Below are 7823 nucleotides of genomic sequence, written 5' to 3' on the forward strand. Positions count from 1 at the left end.
TTAAATTACATAAGTTCAGTAAATCAGGCAATTAAGAATGTTACGTAAAATGACTGTGTTTTTTTGACCCATCCATCCACCCAGTAACTTGACACCCCGTTTTAGCGTGAACACGCCCCCTTCTGAAATCTCTCTGAACGCGTCTGAACCCTGATGCCCGCAAGGGTCTAGAAGACAGAATTAACACATTTTTTGTGTAAAAAGAAGAATAACACTTTAAAAAAACACCATGATTAATAAATTAACAATGAAAATACAATTTTACCTTTTTAACAAAAAAAAAGTGGATTTAGTGTTAAATTACTCTCTAAACTGAGACAGATAATCCCGACTGGAATCATAATGATGATTGCAGTTTTGCAATGACTTTGTTGAGTGTCGTGAGATACCATTCTGGTTGTCTTGTCTTTTCAATGTCAAGTTTGAAGTAAGATGACAGCGAGCAGAGGTGCTTGTGTTGATGCTTTGTATGTATGAGGCAGGTGTTTGTACAGGCAAGCTGTTATGTCTGCGGTTTTTCTCCTAGCAGCAAGCTAAGTCTTGCCACCAAGATGCACACACACACACACACACACACACACACACACACACACACACACACACACACACACACACACACACACACACACACATACATACACACACACACACACACACACACACACACACAGAGGATTCAGCGAAGCTTGACCACGTCACAAAACATTACCATTCCTTTGTGTTCCAGGCTCTCCGGCATTTACCAGTGGGTCAGATCATATCTCCGGATCCTGTGCCCTTGCATATCTGTTATCTGCTGAGTGACGCGTCCTATCTGATGTGTCACACTGGCCGAGCCTTCTGACCGCTTTTATTATCCCCCGTCCCACAGAGGGACTAAGCCGAGGCGAGCAGCTGCTGCGTTCACATGCTGTTATCGTTCCTTTTCATTTAGCGGCGCAGCTAACCTTATACCCACCCTCCAGTAATCACACAGGCATTCTTTAACGACCGTGCCACTTCTCTACTGGCTTTGAAGCGTGCAGCTTACACAAGCCCAAATAACTCATGTAAATGTTTGACACGAAGACAAGTCGCGTTGAAGAAGAGCTGTTGAAGGAGAGTGAAGGGGAGCCACTGTGTGCCCACAGAGTCCCTGATTAGAAATGACTCTGCTAACAAGCTGGCAGTGCAGGTGCCAGTTCAGAGGCCACACACTTGTTCGTATGCAGAAGAGGGCCATTTAATCTCCATCTCCATGTTCGTGAGCTCAGTGATTGCCCCTATATTAGGCGCTTCCTTATCCTGCAGATACAGGAAATCACTCTGAGAAAGTTTTGCTAGATTAAGATAAGAGAGAGAACCACAGGGGCTCTCAGATACAAGTGTCTGGAAAGAAGCCAACTCCACTCTTACTGTGTAAATTCAGTAAAAATCAGGCAAACTCAACTCAAAGAACTCATCTGAAAACACATTGTCACAGTTTGTGAAACGTACACAAAAAACAAGAAGATGCTTGTACTTTTTTTTGTTTTTTTTACAGTTTTGTCATGACACTTTGTAAGAAAGTGCAAATTAATTTACACCCATCAGTAAAATATTACACAAAGTCAACAGTTAAACATTTAAATTGCAACTTAAAGCTACTACGAGGAACTTTCATTTTGTGCTGATTTCGGTGGTCACTGTGGACAAAAGCTGTCGTGTTTCTGACCACCAGAGTCCTTTTAGAAAGCCTATCATTGTACTGCAGCAGAGTCTGACAGTTTTCCCCGTGCAATCCTGGTTCTGGTTCTGTACCACCTTTCCCTCCAGCGAGCCCAGCAATACGGCCTGGGCTCAAGCAGTGTGCGGTCGGTTTAGAGAGCTTCCGGCATAAAGCGGTGAAGCGCCGCTCCTGCCGCTGCTGGCGCTGCTGGCGCTGCTGGCGCTGCTGCCGCTGCTGGCGCTGCTGCCGCTGCTGCCGTGCACAGAGCTCAACACCTCCTCCCGCAGGAGCTCTGACTGCAGGTCGAAGGCGGCAGCGAAGGCGGATTTGGGTCTGTCCGTGTACGACATGAGGCTGCCTGAGGCATGATTGCATATGGAATCAGACCCGGTGGCACAGATGACAATCTTCTCACTGATGGTCTCGTTTAGTTTACTTACGTAGGTCATATAGAAGCATCGGTATTGAATTGAGACTGACTAATAAACAGTTAAAAGTTACTCATAGTAACTATTTAATTAGCCTTAACTAAGTAGTAATTTCCCCATCTTATTCAAATCAGACCAAAGCACCACTTACAGAATATTTTCCTACTCAGAACAATAGTCATGTTTGCAATAGATAGATCGATAGAAATCTACTACGAAGGCATCGTTACAGTTGGATGGAAACAGACTAACTCAACGCTCCCTCCCTCTGTGCTCAAGAGGGACTAAGACTAAGACTCATACAAATTAATGAGGAAACCTGAGCCTTCCAGAAGAAAAATGCTGGCCGTGTCCAGCAAGACACATTCACCTGTGGCGTCTCAACTCATTACAGCTCCTTGTTAAAAGTGGACCCAACTGCCAACTCGGCAACATTGCAATTTTTCCAAAAAATCAACGCGTCTTCTGTCGCGTAGCTCCATCATTGCTGTTGAAATGAAGCGTGCCTCCTGCAGGGTAATAAGACCGTCTTAAACTGGAGTTTTCCTCCTCTGCGTTGACGGCATTCAAAATATTTGGCCAGGATTCCTGACAAGTGCTGCCTTTGATGTGTGAGAGCACGCCACCCCTCCCGCCCCCCTCTTAAACACCCTAATTATCACTCCTGTCACTCCGGTGCCGTGCGTGTGAACGAACACACCTCTTTCTGACGGCTTGGAAACTGCCTCGGGACGCTGCTCAGGTAGTGCAGAGTTGTTTGTGATGCGCCAGGGGCTAGCGGGGTATTTCTGTCGCTTTATTACACAACCACAGAGGACGGGAGTTTTTTAGTTTAGCTTTGTTTGAGAAGAATGCATCATAGCTTATGTGTTCCAGCTTTAGTGCGTCACTGTTATCTTGCCTTGATCTTTGGACAGTAGGACACCTGGTGCAGCGGTTGCAGTTTTCTAATTATCAACCACACGTTCCACCAGGGGAAAAAACACAGCCCCGTGAATCGAGCTTGTGATTGCTACACCCTCCATATTGCTCATCGCTCCTTTCCTGTTCAGTGTCAAAGCAACAGACCGCAAACTTTTCATCTCTTTCCCATCACCATCCCCATCCCCCATCCTCTTCACCATCGGACGCTCTCAGTAGGCTTCAAGCTGCAACATGCTCTGCACTGTCATTGGCAGCGGCCTGCACTTTTAATTTACCCAATTTGAAAGCAGAGAAATATGCAGTGGGGTGGAACACCCATATCAGTGTCATGCAGCGACTGCGCTGCTCTGTCAAGTGCCAGGATGTGTATTCACTCCCTCTCTCTCTCTTTTCTATGTTTTTGTTTAAACACGCAGTCCGGAGTTTTTCCATGACCCAATCTCTTGCACGATGCTTCTTGCGAACCTGCCAGGAAAGTTACGAGTGGGGTGGGCTAAGTAATGCTAAGTCACGCTGGATGCAGTAATCGTTCCTTAATGAGAGGAAGTTCTGATGTTAGGTGGATGCATTAACAGCTGAATATTATATATAAAATCCAGTCTCCTTTTTCCCTTGTGTGACAGCGTGGTGGGAAATCATGTCGTATAAGACGGCATTCACCAGTGTGCTTCTCTTTATTTCTGGAGATGTGATCTTGAGAGTGCACCGTGTGCCAGGGAACTTTTCCTGTCCCAACGTATTTCCAAAAGTAAACTCGGCCCGTTGGCTATTAATTTAAGATGGAGAGATATGCTATAACATGCAGGCCTGCAGCCCCGGAGATCACCGTCAGCAGCCAAGTATTCTCTCAGGAGGAGGAGGGCTGGCTCAGTCTGACAGTGAGGCATGCCTCTCCTCTGTGTTTCTATACCTCATTTAACCAGGCAAGCTGACAAAAATACTAGTCTTATTTATAATGGTCTGAGGAAAGGGGCTGCGATGGGATGGCGGGACACGTCCAGTGCTTCCCAGCACAACCACTGTATTGTACTAGAAGCTGCTTGCTCACCAGCTCCACTGCTTCAGCTCCGGGTTCAGCAAGAGACACGCCTTCTTGCGCAAGTCTGCCAGCATGCATCTCAGGACGACAGTGTTGCAATTAACCAAACCACAATTTACAGTGACTGAAGAACTCGGGCGCTCACCTCAAGCGGTTTTCAATCTCATGAAATAAGTCTAATGAATGCAATGAAAAATATATTGGCCAATAAATAAAATAAACCATCTGTGTACTTTTTGCTATTTGGCTCCTTGTTTTACTGTTGGCTCCGGCTTCAGCGCTGCTGGAAGGGCTTCCCTGCTCAACAAATCGGTATTTTGTTTTTCATGCAAACACAATATTTCAGCGGTTGAGGTGGCGCAGGTAGTGATGGTGTGTGTGAGACGTTTTAGCCATGGTGTGTGTATGGATACACTGCGTTTTAAAAGGTTTAAGTGCGTAGAGAGTCTTATGATTATCCCCTGGAGGCATCTGGGCATGTATGTTTATGTATGCCAAGGGTGAAGGAAATGATTGGACAGGCTTATTACAGTCCTGCTACAGCAGGACTGTAATAAGCCTGTTTTATTAGAGCATTTGATTTATTGATTGCTGTCCGGATTTGACGAGCATTTCAACAAATATAACGAAAAATATTCTTGAAGAAGATTACCAAATCCAGCTCTAATGGCCAAAACTCAACAAGCATCACTTTAAAAAGGAAAAAAGGAAAATAATCACGTAAAGTAACTCACAACAGTACTTTGCTGCACTCAAGTACAGTACTTGAGTGCTTGAGTACTTGCCTAACCAGAAGCTTCGTCGTAGCGTCTCAATCTGCCTCTCACAACGTGCATCACCTGTAGCTCTGTAGCTCTTTACATCCGTTGGCTCAGATGTTGTTAAACTGACATTAAACTATAGAGTTTTTTTCAGGACTCATCTTACTCACCTCCCTGTTCTCAAACTCCAGCAAAAACCTTTCTGGCTGCAGGATTAGTATGTTGAGATGTGGGAACCGGCAGCAGACTGTCAGCCGGCAGCACCTTGAGATGCTGGGAAAGAGGAGAGGATTGTCTGTGTCCAGCAGACTGAGGAGAGCGGACCGGATCTGGAATGAGAGCTCTCTCCTGTGTAATTGCTTACCTTTTCCGTGTACTACCACACATGCACTACTTGGGTACATGAAAGATTGAAAATGAGACAAAAAAACCCAACTTATTTCTTTGCGACTGCATGGCGTACTGGCATAGAGAAGGAAGTGAATGAGTACAGGGAGAGACGCTGAGTGCTGGGATCAGGTTCCCTCACCGGCTTACTTTCACCTCTAATAGAGCCATTGCCATTCCACAGGGGGGGAAGCGGTGCGTTCCCGAAAAACAAAGCCCCCGCTGTGCGCGTACAGACCCCCCAGAGTGAACCCAAACCGTACACGCAGTAATGGGCTACTTTGAGAGTTGATCTGGCTCTAATAGACACACTTGCTCCCGGCCTCTAAATCTCCAGGATAAGTCTGTGTGTACGGAAAATGCTGTCATGCCCTAATGTGGCTGACAAAGAGCACAGCAGTGCAGCCACTCTGAGCCTTTCCTGTTCAAAATTGTAATCTGCTACTGGGAGTGTGTAGTTGCGTGTCGCAGGGGGAAACAGTGGATTGAGAGCGCAAGTCGAATGTATCTGTGACTGGTTGAGCAGATCAGGGATCTTAAGTATTTCGTCATTTGTAACTTAGCTTGGCCAATTTGTTATTAATATAGCAAAAGTATGCCTCTGCTGCCTTCAGGGAATAACCACACACTCTAACGCAACCTACCAATTCCTCTCCATCTTTTTCAGCGTAGTCCCTCCTCAGCATCCCTCTTGATCTGGCACGCAGCAGCACAGTCTCTCCCTGCATGTCTTTCCAGGCTGGTTGTGACCGGGTGTTTGCCTGGCACCAGCCTCAGTCCAGGGGCCTGCTGGTCTTGTTTTCACAGCCGGCCTGACCCCCAGGGCAGTGTAGCAGCCGAGCTCAGTCCGCTGCCATTATACGTCCTCTATCAACATTTCATTGGAGCACAATGCCATGTGCCTCTGCCTGAGGCTACGGTTGACTTTGGGACTGAGCTCAGAAAGGCTGATAGAAAAGAGAATGATGTCTAATAGCTGAACTTCATTTTTTTCCTTCTTTCATTCTTTATAACATGTTATGCTCTATGTTCGCTAAAATTTGCATGGTTAATGGGTCATTTATGGTGTGAAAGCAAACGGACCAACCAAATTATTTGGTAACAATTATGCACGTGATCAAAGGTATTTGAGCTAAAGTACATACATTTATCACATCACAAACATTTAAGTGCTGCATAAATCAGAATTTGTTTTCCCCACACCGGTTCTGCTGATGCCGGATGACAATCGCCAAAACTGTCCAATCATGTATACAGTATAATCAACTAGTTACCTGTCAGTCTGCATAACTTCATGTTGACTCTTCTCGGTTTGTTTGTAAAAAGTCAACGTGAACAGGAACCGGACCAGAAAATTCAACATTGTATTTTTTATTTCTTCCTTGATGAACCAAACTACGTGTGTGAAAGCACCCTTACACTCACAGTAAGAGGTTGCAGCAGTTCCATTTCTTCTGTTATCAGAAGGCTCAATGGTATTCAAGCTTCAGCCTGAGCTTCATATGTAAAACCTTGCAGCGTCACTCAGCTCTGACTCATTCTTTCATAACAACAGACTGAGGTTTTCTGCATGGTTCGATTTCTGCAATAACACCTTCATCTAATAGGCATAGCTCTGCGTGATGTAGTCTACATTACAATTAGGTATGGAGGATAAGGTGTGAGGAAAGATGTTTTTGCTGGGATGTAGCATTTGGACATGCTGTAGAGTACGCTCAGAACAGAATATGGGAGTTATTGCATGATTACGAGATTAGATGACATATGTGTTTTGTGCGGCTCTCTATGGGGAGTGTTGTTGCACGGCACTGTTCACATTCTCTCGTCAGCTGACGGATGGTCCCGTCCCGCTACTCTCTGACAACAAACACACACGCACACACTGAGGAGTTGCTGACAACCTGCTTCAGGAAGGGCTTCGACTGGCCCTCGGAATGTGCGTGCGTGTACAATGCAAACTTATCCGGTGTGTTTCACTCTATCGGCACGCACACATAAACACAGCTAGCGTGTATGGGGACTCATCATTCAGCTTAAGTCTCCAACACAAATAATCACAGGGTCCGACCACATGTTGCATGTCCTCTGCCGTGGGCTCCGACAGCTGTCAATCACCTGGCTGATCCGTAAACATTCCTCTGGTGGGCACAGTTATTAAATCAAACTGTACAAATATAGCAAATCTAATGCTATTAATCTTTGCTTATTGACATAACCCCGTGTTAAATTTAGATCTGGCAGGAAAGACCGGTAATATCGGATTCAGTAGGGAGTCTGTTTGAAAAGGTCTCGAGATGGTGTTTATTTTAAGTCGCAATGGTGGACATGTTGATGGCCTTGCATGCCTTGGTGTCCAGACCTCTTCCGCAGCACCACCTAACAACCTCACAGGAATGTTTTCCAGCAACTTCATTCAACATACTGAACATGACTGCACATACAGAGCTTGCAAAAAAAACGTGTGGTTATTCATCAACTGCCTCGAAACATTTTCGAATCTTGAGATGATTCTTATTTTTACAAGTCTTGGGTATTGCTTTTTAGGTCTGACGCCTCACATTGATTTCACACGGCCTTCCTTTTATTATACACCGGCA

Source organism: Anarhichas minor, unplaced genomic scaffold, assembly GCF_050575085.1.
Source record: "Anarhichas minor isolate MPS153535 unplaced genomic scaffold, ASM5057508v1 ptg000021l, whole genome shotgun sequence".
NCBI classification, from domain to species: Eukaryota; Metazoa; Chordata; class Actinopteri; order Perciformes; family Anarhichadidae; genus Anarhichas; species Anarhichas minor.